The following is a 12651-nucleotide window of genomic DNA, read 5'->3' as shown; positions in this document are numbered from 1 at the left end:
ACAGTAGAAGGTTGCTATGTGCCATATGAGGATGGTGTCCGTGTGAGTTTCTTGCTTGCAGGTCAATAACCAGTCATAACCAGCACTGCCCCTGCTTATGCCGTCCCTGTTTATCTGATCCATGTTAATCTTCAGAGATCTGGTACCGTTTGTTGGCGGGCCATCTATATCTCGGAGAGTATCGGCAACCAACTCTCTCATGTTGTCCAGCTGCAGCATATCGACTTCTTCTTCTTCTACTGGGAGATGATTGATGAACCCATACGATGGTTGGGATAGCACAATTCTGTGGAACCAGGCTACAAGTGCCTTCTTGGGAGAGCGACGACGGTTGTAGTCTTGGAGAATTGAGTATTGGCCTATTTTGTTCCTCCAGTAAGCACCACCAGTTTGAGCTTGAAACGGGTCAAAAACATCCTGCGCATTAGGATTAGGCCTAAAACGGATGATGATGAGGCGGTCGTTGGGGAGACCATTGAGTTTTCGAAAAGCAGTGTGTATTGGACGCCAATAGATGGCCAAAAGATTTTTAACCAGCAACGACATTAATGTGGGCGTGCTACTTTATAACGTCGAGTTTGCCGAGTGTCCTCGATCCGACACTCGGCAAACTTATCTTTGCCGAGTGTCTAGGGTTTTGGAAACTCGGCAAATATATTAGTTAATTTTTATTTCTTTTTTCCATATTTCTTTGCCGAGTGTCAGACAATTACACTTGGCAAACATATTTATTTGCCGAGTGCCTAGTTTTGCCGAGTGTTTTTTTTTTCTAGTTTGCCGAGTATCAATCTTTGCCGAGCGTTTTTTTCCTTGTTTGCCGAGTGTTTTTTTTCGTCGAGTGTTTTTTTGCAGCACTCGGCAAAAAGCTTGTTTGCCGAGTGCCCGCTCGGCAAAGTGCCGGTTTCCGGTAGTGATTGGGGTCTCAAATAGTGTACACGATGATATAAACGTTGCAATCGCGATTGGAATAATGGCACTAGACAAGACTGAAATGATCATTGTGAATGCCTCCATTAACTTTTGTGCAGCATCAATGTACTTCAATCCTGATTCTATGATTGGGAGGGAGGCGGTGAAGAAGTAATAGTGAAGGAAAGCCAACTGCACCTCAGCAATGGTGAATGCCCTCTTGTAGCCATCTGTTGTTCTCAGGTCCGCCAGCGCAAGATGGCGCACCTTGTCATCTCCTTCTTCTACGCAGTGGAACCCAAGTAGCTCCTTGCTAAAAGCCGGCACAAGCTGTAGGAGAGCCAAATGTCCTTGTCCTCATTCGGCAGGTCATCTCGCTGCACCAAATCTTTGACAGTGACCCATTCCCCATTTCCCCCCTGCGCAAAGGGATATCTGCAACAATCCAGCACCAGCAGACGTACTGCTGTTACGGTTAGCATCATCATCATCATCATCATCAAAGAAGGGTGAGCTTGTTGACGACTTGCTGGACTCCCGCTTCATGTAGTCAGCAACTGCTTTGGTCTGGCAATCCAAGGTGGAGTCTGATGTATTAACAAACAGAGTTAAAAACGCCACGAGAAAAAGGTAGACCCATCTGCAGGAGGCCAGGAGTCCGTCCAGCCATCGCCACCAGCACCAGTTGCAATTGCAAACTGGAATCCGAGCCCATTCCAAATATGCCCAACCAAGGAAGACTAGCCACATGAGATTATTGTAACCATCTCGTGGACGGTAGCGGAGAGAATAGGCTCTCATGTTGGTGACAAGCAGTACATCCTCTCGAACTGTAACACTCAATAATATGCAGAGGACGCCGGCCACGAGGAAAGGGGTAGATTCATCGATGTGGGAGGTGGAGTACACAGCTTTGGCATCATAAAATGTGAGAGGAGCGGGAAGATAGTAGGCTGCCATTGCACCGTACTGGACGAGCCAGTGCCCCGAGCGACGGCGCTTTCCCACCAGGACACGCTGAACCAGGTAGAGGCCACCCAATGCCAATGACAAGGCCATGAGTTTGGTTTTGAGGCTCAGCGCCACCGTTACCACTACGACTAGTGTGGAGAAGATCGCGGCCATGGAGACAGCAGCGGCCCCATTCTCTCTCAAGGCTCGCGGCATCATGAACAGCACAGGCTGCAGGGGCGTGCTGGTTTGCAGTGCAGCACACCAGCCGTGAGCTAAAGATTTGCGAGGATCGCACGGAGACGGGGGCACACAGGACAGGCAGGAAGAATAGGAGAGGACTTGCTTGGGTTGGGTCGCTCCAGATGCAGTGGAGGACGACGGAATTAATACTACAAGCAGCGCTACCTAGATAGGTCTTTCTTCTTATTCTTTTCTTTACAGATGGAAAAGAAAAGGGCTTCTTTTTCTTTAGCGTACATTTTTAACCACAAGAACAGACTGTTTGCCTTCCGTCGCCGCTAAGGGTTGTGTGGTTCGCACCACGTTCCTTCAGGGGAAAGTAAAAATCTGCTCTCAGTGTCTGTATCTGTATTTTCTTCATCCGTCATTGTCCGTTACAACTATAGGTCAGACTCTCTCGGCCGTCAGTGCCGTGTGGTCAGGGGCGAAGGGAGCTAGGATTTAGATACCAAACCGGTAACAATCATACGTGATGAAATACATATACGACTAGTGGAAGGCGCGCGCCCTAGCGCGCTGGTAGATACAGGGCAGTTTATACATAAAGGATTGCACGATAGCATTGGGTGAAGCCATATTTAATTTCATAAAACACATCAGGCTGACAATGCATTTTGAAGCTGGCATCATAAGAAGCAGTTGTAGGTTTCATGAGCAGCATGTCCTAATTTGCATTTAAAATCACGGCCTGTAATAAGCACGGACCAAATATAAACAAGACGGAACAAGGTGGGCCTGTATGTTTTCAGATCAAGGTCATCATCGCGATCAAATGATAGACAGTAACACGGGGCATGATGGATTAAAGCAATACTTGAGTAAAAGATCCGTACTTACATTTACGATACAAAGAGAGAATAGACAGGGTCTAAAAGTAGAGGTATTCTAAGATAAGCTTGCAGTGTACACAGGAGTGAAAACGTCTAAAAGTCCATAAACGTGTTGCCATGCTTTGTCCTGGAGGTGGTGTTATATACATATAGGTTTGAGATGTCGAGGTAGACTGGCAGCTACTTGGGTTCTGCTTGTTAGATTCACTCTTATTCATATTCATCAGATCGGAATACATAGTAATAGGAATACATGTACACAGTGAAGTAGGGGTACATGTTCTTGAATCCCAGTAGTTAAAAATCCTAATACACGATCTACAAAGAGGCAGAGAGAAGGGGAGTGAGAGGTTGCAGACCATCGAACGCCGTAGTGGTCGAAGCAGTCGGAGTGGTGGAAGCGCCGGCCAGGATCTCGTTCGCGGATGCCATCTGCGCGCCGGCAGCGACGTTCGGTGGAGAGAGGAGTCGGTGCAATGGAGACGGTGGTGGCTTCCCGTCACTGGCTGCGCCCCTCTCGGATCGGGATGGGGAATATCGGTGGGGAGATGGTGGTGGCTTCCCGTCACTGGCTGCGCCCCTCTTGTATGGATGTGATATTCGACTGGAATTTGGGTAATATGATCTACAATGGTCTTATTACACTTCGACTCTGTGGATTTTCCTTTGCGGAAATCAGGTCGTTTCAGTTGGTATCAGAGCCATACTTGACCCAAGGATGAAACCCTCATAAATGGATGATAGAATAGGACGTGAACAGCCCTTCTTTCAGTTATATACCGACCCTGCATTTACTTTTATGCAAGGCTTATCTATTTATTGACCTGCTAATACATGTTTCCTTAAAACATGCAGATGGCAATGAACGTCGAATGGCCGCCTCTAGGACCGCTACCTCTGGACCACGCTAAGCTTACCTTCGACCTACATGAGCTCTGAGGTTTTGCACAGACCCTCTGCCGAGTTCTCGTCATGTTAGGAGTCCCTGACGAGCTTGTCAAGGTCACCTACATCGGGAAGTCAGCTCAGGAAGGAGGAATCAAAGGACCAGTTGTCACCTCAGTCGAGTTCCCAGCTAGAACTACCTTACCTTCTGTCCCAGCTTTCACCGAGTTGATTATAGAGGACACAGTTGAGGAGGGACTGTGAGCTGTCTCACACAAGGCACTTTGCAGAGTAATGAGGGACCACTATGAGCACCTGAAGACGACAGAGTTCCATCTACTTCCCCAGGCCCTCGACCTCAGCCTTACCCCTAGTGAACAGAGTTTCACAGCCGGTAGAGTTATCTTTGTCGAGGAGGACAGATGCCTTCGTGTCTCGGCTATCCACCTACTAGAGCAGGATAGGTACGTGACCCAGCATGAGCAGAGGAGACGTCAGGACCAGGCCCTTCTGTGGGAGTACCAGGAGCGAGACTCGCAGGGAGCATAGGAGTGAGCTAGCCTGCTTGAGACAGTTGCCAAGCTATAGGATGAGCTCAACCATCGTGAAGAAGTCCACAGAGTCGAGGTCACTGACTTATAGGACAAAGCCGCCGACCTAGGCAACAGGAACTACTACCTAGACAGCAAGGTCTTGGAGTTGCAGAGAGAGTTGGATGACAAGAAGGCTAAGTTCAACCGCAGAGGAGATAGAGAGAGGTCCAAGGGGATTGATATGCTGAAAATCCAATCTCAGAACAAGACCATGACTCAGGAGCTAGAGGAGTTCAGGAAGAAGGCTGTTCGCAACCAGGGTCACTGATCGAGGCACTCAGGCAGAACGAGTACCTACAGGACAAGTGTGAGAGGACTTGGCAGGCTTGGCAGAAGTCTGACAAGAAGCGCCTCAGGGAGATGAAGGGTATGTGGGATCAGCTACCCAAGGAGATTCGCAGCAAGACGAAGCCTAGGATAGAGGAGTTTGAGTTAGCCCCGACTCGCCTCAACCTAGACGCCTGCCCTACCCTACCTGGAGCCAAGCCTACTGAGGAGCTCGCTAAGGCCTTGAAGTACGTGTCCCGACTTCATAAGTCTGACGAGGAGATCGAGATCGAGAACAGTCATATCCCATCTGCGGTGTATGAGTTAGAGTAGATGACCCTGCGTGGTCATGAGTCATGTCAGTGGCTTCCATAAGTTGTACCCCATGATGTACCCCTTATGAGTTGTAATATGAGACACTATGCGTAGTACGATTCTCGCAAGTCTTCAAGTGTAACTACTGGAGATGATGCTATGTAATAAAACCCATGTAATGAATGTTTTGGATCTTATTGCATCTTATGGATCTTATTGCTTCTTTGTAATGAGTGTTGGATAGTATAAATGCTTTTCTTTAAATCATCAAAATCATGTAATCATACTGAATTATAAGCACTTATGGCACAAACACTAAAATTCCTATGATCCGTGTTGTAGATGCCAAACCGCCGATCTGCTCACCTAATGAACCGTGGACGTGCGCCCACCCCCGAACCAGTCGAACCAAATAGGGGGCATGGTGGCAACAACCGTGGCCATGGCCGTGGACGTGGAGGGATACCCTTCAACCTGGAGAATACCCCGCCGCCTGTTGAGGAGAACATTCCGCCACCACCACCACCGAACCTGGCAGAGGTGATGGCGCAACATACCCAGCTTCTTGCAGCTCTTGTAGACAGAGCAAACCATCACTAGGGAGGTCAGCAGAATGACTTCCAAAGGAAGCTGGAGGGATTTCTGAAGCTGAGGCCACCTACCTATGATGGCACCGACCCTGACCCGCTTGTAGCCGATGATTGGCTCAGGGAGGTGGAAAAGAAGCTCGACCTCACCACCTTCACCGATGATGAGTGTGTTGGAGCTGCCACAGACCAGCTCACAGGTGCAGCACGCACCTAGTGGGATAGTTTCAGTGATTCCCATGAGGACCCTGCCAACATCTTGTGAGATGAGTTCGCCGAAGAATTCACTGAGTATCACATTCCCAAGGGTATCATGGAGGCCAAAGCCGAGGAGTTCCGCAACATCAAGATGGGAAAGGACAGGGTGACTGAGTACACCACTCATTTCACCAACCTTCTACGCTATGCACCTTCCTATGTTGTGAACTCTAAGAAGGAGAAGCTGTACTATTACTGTAAGGGACTTAACCCGCACATCAAGCTGAAGTTTGGCGGTATTGAGAGTAGCACGCTGCGTGCTCTGGTGGATCACTACATCCAGATTGAGAAGGACCATGCTAAAGCTAGAGAGGAGTACAGGGAGAGGAAGCGTAAGCCTGAGGAGTCCTTCCATGGCCATGATCGCAAGAGGTTCCGCAGAGATGCACCATCCAGGGAATGCTCTCACCACAACAGGGATGACAACCTTGGATCGAGTAGGGGTGGTGAAGGCTACACCACCAAATACTCCTGCCCTGCTCAGGATCATTACACCTAGGACCGTTATGCTCAGGACCGCAACACTCAGGACCATTCCAACCATCCTCGCTCAGCGAATGAACGCCCAGCACAGAACCGCTCTGCACCAACCACTGGAAACTAGAAGGCACCCGTGCCAACCCCTACAGGCAGTGCGCCTTTCACCTGCTTCGCTTGTGGCCCATCGGGTCACAAAGCTGCTGAGTGCCCTCAGAACTCAGCCCCTCATAAGTCTCAGTTCAAGGGATCTGCTACTCGTGGATGTCTCAACCATCTGGACGCCGAGGAAGCACAGGCTACCCCTGACGTTGTGTACAGTATGTTTTTAGTTAATGGCAATACTGCATCAGTTCTATTTGACTCTGGAGCAACTTGTTCTTACATATCATCCAAGTTTGCACGAGAGCATGACCTGCCTGTAACCCCACATGGAAAGCCTATCATCACTAGCTCACCTTTAGGAGACCTAAAGTGCACCCACATCTATAAGGGAGTGAGTCTTACCATTGAGGGTCTTATCTTTAAAGCCGACCTAACCCTATTACCTTCCACAAACCTAGATGTCATCTTAGGTATGGATTGACTAACCATTCACCGAGGTATCATATCATGTTCACCTAGATACGTCCGAGTGACCCACCCATCAGGCCAAGTTATTAGATGCGAACCCCAGTCTGGAAAGTCCACTTCTATCCTATGTGCCCTATTGAAATTGGCGGTCTTAGACAGTGAAGAAGTGGTAGAGGCCACCGCCCGCTGAGCTCGGTACTCGGGCGGAGGCTCAGAAAGATTGGCATGGCAAATGGGCGTGTAAGGGAATGACACGTAAATGCTTGGGTTTCATTCATTCATTCCCCAACCTCCCCTATACTGTTACAAGTGTTCCCTATTTATAGGGCTCAACTACCGCTTTTACAGAGTTTACAATAGTGCCTTTCAACTGCTACCGTACATTCTCAGGATATTCCACTACTCGCCTTTTGTCTCGAGGGTAATCTTGTCATGCCGCCCTTAGGTACTGGGACTACGCGATCATCTGGCCCATCAGGCCTCAGGATTCGGTGATGGGCCTCGGACCTCCGCCATGGGTCTCCGCCCCATCAGGCCTTAGGATTCAGCGATGGGCCTTGGGCCCCTGCCGTCAGTCTCCGCCTCTGGGACACCAAAGCTACTGACCTCCGACGCCCAGTATAGCCGTCCTCCTGCCTGGGTCTCCACCCCTACGAGCGGAGGCTGAACCGGCACGCCCGTGCCTTCCTCTAGTTACCTGCACACACGTAGGTAACGTTGGTAATCGATCAGCCTTGCGGCGGGGCGGTCTCCGCCCCCTCCACCCAGAGATGCCTGCGAGCTAGCTGGGTGGAGGCCGCGCCAGGGTCACCGGCCGCGTCCTGCAAGCATAGCCAAGAGAGACCGTTATCTTTTTCTAGGTCTGGAGGCATGGTAGCTGGGCCTTTGCCCAGGTAGTTGGTCGGAGACGTCTTTGTGAACTGCTGACTGCGTAGGTCTCTGCCACTCTCGGAGGCCGTGTTACAATAGTTCCCCCCTTTTGAGACCACGGTCTGCCTGAGCGTGTCGTGAGCTCAAAGCGCCTTAAGCAAGGACGTCTGTGGGGGCAGAGACTGCGCGTGTTTATGTCTCCGACCGATCCCCGTCGGTTCCCCCCTGGCCCGCTCTGGCGCGGCCGCTGGTCTTGTTAAGGTTGCCGTTGGGCTACAAATCTAGCCGTTGTGCACCTTGCAACTTATCCAGGGGTTACCGTTGGGTGGTGGGCGAACTATCCGGAGATGACCGTTGGGCGGCAAGCGAACTATCCAGAGATGACCGTTGGGCGCCAGGCGCACTATCCGGAGATGACCGTTGGGTGCCAGGCGCACTATCCGGGGGGTGACCGTTGTACGGCGAGAGCCGAACCGCCCGCCCATGGCCTATATAAGGGTGGTGTTGGTGGCGGGGTCCCCCCCACGCATGAGTCATTCATTTTCGTTGCAATGCCAGAAATCGCTCTCTGCTTTCTTTGCTTTCGCTTGAGCCACCTTCGCGCGTTCCTTCCTTCCACTTGTGCCTTCCTCCTAGGTTGCCGCCGCGGTGGCTTTCTTCTCCACCTCCGCCTATACTCGCCAGCCCGCCTTCTTGGACCCTATCGCCACCTTCTTGGTGTTAGGGCAGCCGGTTGGAGTGCGCGCTTTGAGGAGTGCATGCTTGCCTCCGCCTCCACGTTGGAATTTGAGAAGCTGCTGGAGGAGGATTTGGGGAGTGTCTCCGCGTTCGTCGGAGACCTGATCGCTGTGGATTCTAGAGACATGGCGATAAAGTCATGGAATTTCGGCCCCTCCTCCATTATTGAGGAGGCGGTCGTGGAGATGTTGAAGGAATCGTATGTTCCTTCTTCGAGGGTAAAGATCCCTCCGCCCGGCCAGACCATTCTGGAGCCGAAGGAGGGATATGCGGTGGTGTTTCGAGACTTCTTTACCTGCGGCCTCCGCCTTCCTTACGTCCCCTTTCTCCGTTGGGTGCTGGAGACCTTCAATGTCCAGCTCCATCATCTGACTCCTACGGCCTTCCTCACGCTCAGCAAATTCTGTTGTGCGTGTGTCTCTTATGGCGCCGAGCCAGATGTGGACACCTTTTGCGCTTACTACGAGCTGCAGAAGCAGCCGAAGAAGAAGAAGGAGATGCAGGAGGGCAAGGAGGTGGAGGTGATCTACCAGTATGGTAGTTGCACCTTCATGACGAAGAGGAACCAAGGCGTAGACCGCTTAGAGATTTCTTTTTGCCAGAAAGGCAAATGGGACCACGACTGGCTTGAACAGTGGTTCTACGTGAAGACCTACAGGGTCTATGGCACCACCAAGGATGGTGCGGAGGTCCGAGAATATCCATTGACCTCAAGAATGGAAGTGATGGCGCCGCATACACACGTGGAACCACTGGAGGCGGTGTCTCCGGCGAGGGAGGCCTGTGAACGGGCCTTTGCGTTGGCGTGCCGTTACTCCGGGGGCCGCAATCTGGTGGAAGAGATTATGGCCTCCAACTGTTGGCCCCTGAGCAAAGACAATCCACCCTTTCAGCTGGAGATGGTGGCGGTTCCCGTTTTTGGGCCGGAGGCCAGGATTCCGTTCCCCCGCTTCGGCCAGTCTTTGGGGGAGGGGGTGATGGAGGATAGCTTTGTCTCCGAGGTTGAAGAAGCCACCATCGGGTTGGTCGGTAGAATTTCTGAGCGTGAGTACACGTCTCGGAGAGCCGCGGTAGGCACCATGTTGTGGCTCAATCGAGTTTTTGAGGAGCTTGGGATCATCTACCGGGAGCGCAAGGTTCCCATGGAGGTCCTGGCTTCGATTGATAAGAAGAAGAAGAAGGCCTCAGCGAAGAATGTTACGGTGGAGGCCGAGTCCAAGAAGCGGAAGGGCGCCTCTGTTGCTCGGGCTTTTGCGAAAAAGAAGAAGAAGAACGGCGCTCTGGTGATCACGCTGGCCGCGTCTTTGTCCGGTAGTGCGGGCGTTGCCTCCACTGGCAGTGAAGACGTTCAGAGCTCCTCTGTCCTGTTAGTGGACGTGCGGGGCATGAGCAGCAGAGATAGCGGCTCTCCTAGACCTGCGGTGCGCCCTGTGCGTGGCGCTGTGAGCGGTGCGGGGCGGCCGGAGGCCAGCGCTGCTCCGGCATGCCTTTTGTGTGGTGCTGCGAGTGGTGCTGAACAGCCGGAGGCCAGCACCGCCAATCCTATGCCCAACATTTTTGTTGGGCTGTATTCAAGTTCTGAAGAGGACACGGAGGTTGGCTTGCAGCACGCTCCTTTGTCTCCTACCATTGCTGCGCCTCCCCCCATGCCAGAGGCCGACGTCGGGCAGCCGGAGGCCGTGCTGGCTGAGCAAGCCCCGGCGGCTCTGTCTGCTTTGATCCCTCCGCCCGCCATGCCGCGGGCTACGGAGATCTGGCCTTCTGGGCCTTCGCCACATGATAGGGCAGGGACTTCTTCCCAGGGGGCTCGGCAGGCAGCCCACCCTGGGCTTTTTATGAGTAAGTTTGTTTGGCGCACGTTTTTGTGTTTACTGTCTTCGCCCAGTTTATTTGTTTGTGTATTCTACCAAGTGCTAATACTATGTACTTGGTGCTTTGCAGGTGATGTCATGGCTGGACTCCTCACCCCGGAGGAGCAAGCGGCCGCTGCCAGCGCCAGGTTTGGTCTGGGGCAGCCGGGGCCGATGGCGCCGGGTCTGAGTGAGTGTAGAGTGTTTTTATCTTACTCGTCTTTTGGTCTGCTGTTATTGCCTATTGCTGATCGGCCCTCTTACCTGAGTTGTTGTTGTTTTTTTGTTACGCAGACTCCTCTGACACTTCTATCTCAGGTTGGGAAGAGTGCTATCTTGGGGTTCTTGGAGACGTCGGAGGTGGTCTCCGATATTTGGTGTATTCATTGTGAGATTTGCTTTTCTCACCTTATGGTTTTTGGTTGTTTGTTTTTCTTTGAACATATCACTTCAAACAGCGTCTGAGAGACATGGACTTCTTTCAACTTCTCCGTGTTCATCTAGAGCACCAGAGCTTGGTGCGTCTCCGATAGTTTGCCTTTTTTGGTGTATGCTCGCCTTTATACTTGTTTTTATTTCTATTGCTGATCGCCTTGGTCTTCTTCTTTGTGATCGTAGGGGTATCACACGGGCGTTGTTATGGAAGAGCGCTGCACTCGTGAGGTCTTCGACCGAGATACTGCGATTGAGGCGCTCAAGGCGGAGAATGAGTGTCTGGAAGGTGAAAAAGGGGGTTTGGCCAACTCCCTTGCAGCTCTCCGCCTTTCTCTGGCGGAGAAGGAACAAGAAACTGAGGTTTTGAGGGCCGATCTCGCCAAGGCCCGGGATGCAGAAGCCTTGTCCGCCGAGCAGGCCTGCAAGGTGAACAAGTTGGCCGAGGGTCTCCGGCGAGAACTGGCCTTTGAGAAGGAATCTGCAGCTGCGGTGGAGGAGTAGCTGTCTTTGACGATGAGGCATTTGGACTCGGTCAATGGGGTCCTTGCTGCAATCGTTGGCCAGTACCGGGCCACCGTCACCAAGTTCGAAGGCGAAACCTCCGCTCCTCCGGAGGAAGACAGCGTCTACGCCCTCGCCGCCTGGCTAAAGTGTCACCTTGCGAAGCTCCCCGATCAGATAAATGGCTGCACGGACTATGGGGCACTGGGGGGGGGGGGTAGTAACGAACTACGCCAAGCTTCTGGTGCGCGGTGGGTGTACGCATACCGAGAGTATTCCGGAGGGGGTGCTGCCGGGTCCGGAGGCGCTTGGTGAGACTTCTAGTTTGTGAAAAACCTTGAGAAATTTCATAGGGTACTTTTGGGCTCCGTTTGGGAGACCTGCCACCCGGAAGTTGGCGGAGGAGAAGAGGGCGAAGGTATTTCTAGTCTTTGTTTCCGCTGTTTTTCCCTTTCCTTGTTTCTTGCAAAGCTGTGAAGGCTTTTATTGCTCTATGTCGCTGATGTTGTAGCCTATGTTTTTACAGGAGGCGTAGAAGGGTCTAGCGAGCAGGCCTCCACCGATTTTGTGCTCAGCAATTGTGGGCGATGCCTCCACCTCTGCTGGCGCTCCAAAGGGTGCTACGATCGGCGGTGGTGATGCCCGGAGGCCGCAGGTGCCGTCTCCGCCCACAGTTGATGCGGGCTCTGTGCTAGGGACTTCTGCTGCGGCCGAGACATCGAAGGTCTAGGCTCTTTCTAGGACTTAGCTGTTTTGACTTGTATATTGTAGTCCAGTTGGACTCTTGTAAATAAATTTTCTTTTGTTCTGAATGATTTTGTGGGAAATTTTAACCTTGCGCAGGTTCTGAATCGGGGGCCTGCGCAAGATGTTGCGCCTTTGACTCTCTACAACGACGGTATTTATGTGAGCGGAGAGCTTTGGGAGTATTGGCATTCGGCCTTTCCCCGCAGTGTTGCGCGCGATGTGTTTGAGTCAGTTAAGTTTGACATAGACGACGAGCGCGCTGGGTTTACTCGCGTGCTTGCCTGGCGCGGACCTCCGCCACGATAGTTTGGATTTTATTGTAAGCTTGTGTCCTATAAGAATGCTACTTGACGTTTTATAGAATACAAAACAGGTTCACTTTCTTGATTATTTGTGCGGAGGGCTTATGTCTGTTGTGCTAGTTTATATATCTCGTCTAGTCCTGAGCGTGCACACCGTGGGCCTTTGCTAGGGCAAACATGCGCGATACAGAGGTGGTGACCAGGACCTCCGCCCCATCTTCTCCCCTTCTCTGTGGTTGCTTGATGGCGGGGATAGAAGTGTTGGCACTTTTCTGGCCGGTGGAGGCGTACTTGAAGTCCGCTTGGCGAGGCTTGCTGAA

The sequence above is a fragment of the Miscanthus floridulus genome, chromosome 9 (assembly GCF_019320115.1).
Source record: "Miscanthus floridulus cultivar M001 chromosome 9, ASM1932011v1, whole genome shotgun sequence".
In the NCBI taxonomy this organism is placed as follows: Eukaryota; Viridiplantae; Streptophyta; class Magnoliopsida; order Poales; family Poaceae; genus Miscanthus; species Miscanthus floridulus.
This window is presented reverse-complemented; position numbering follows the sequence as displayed.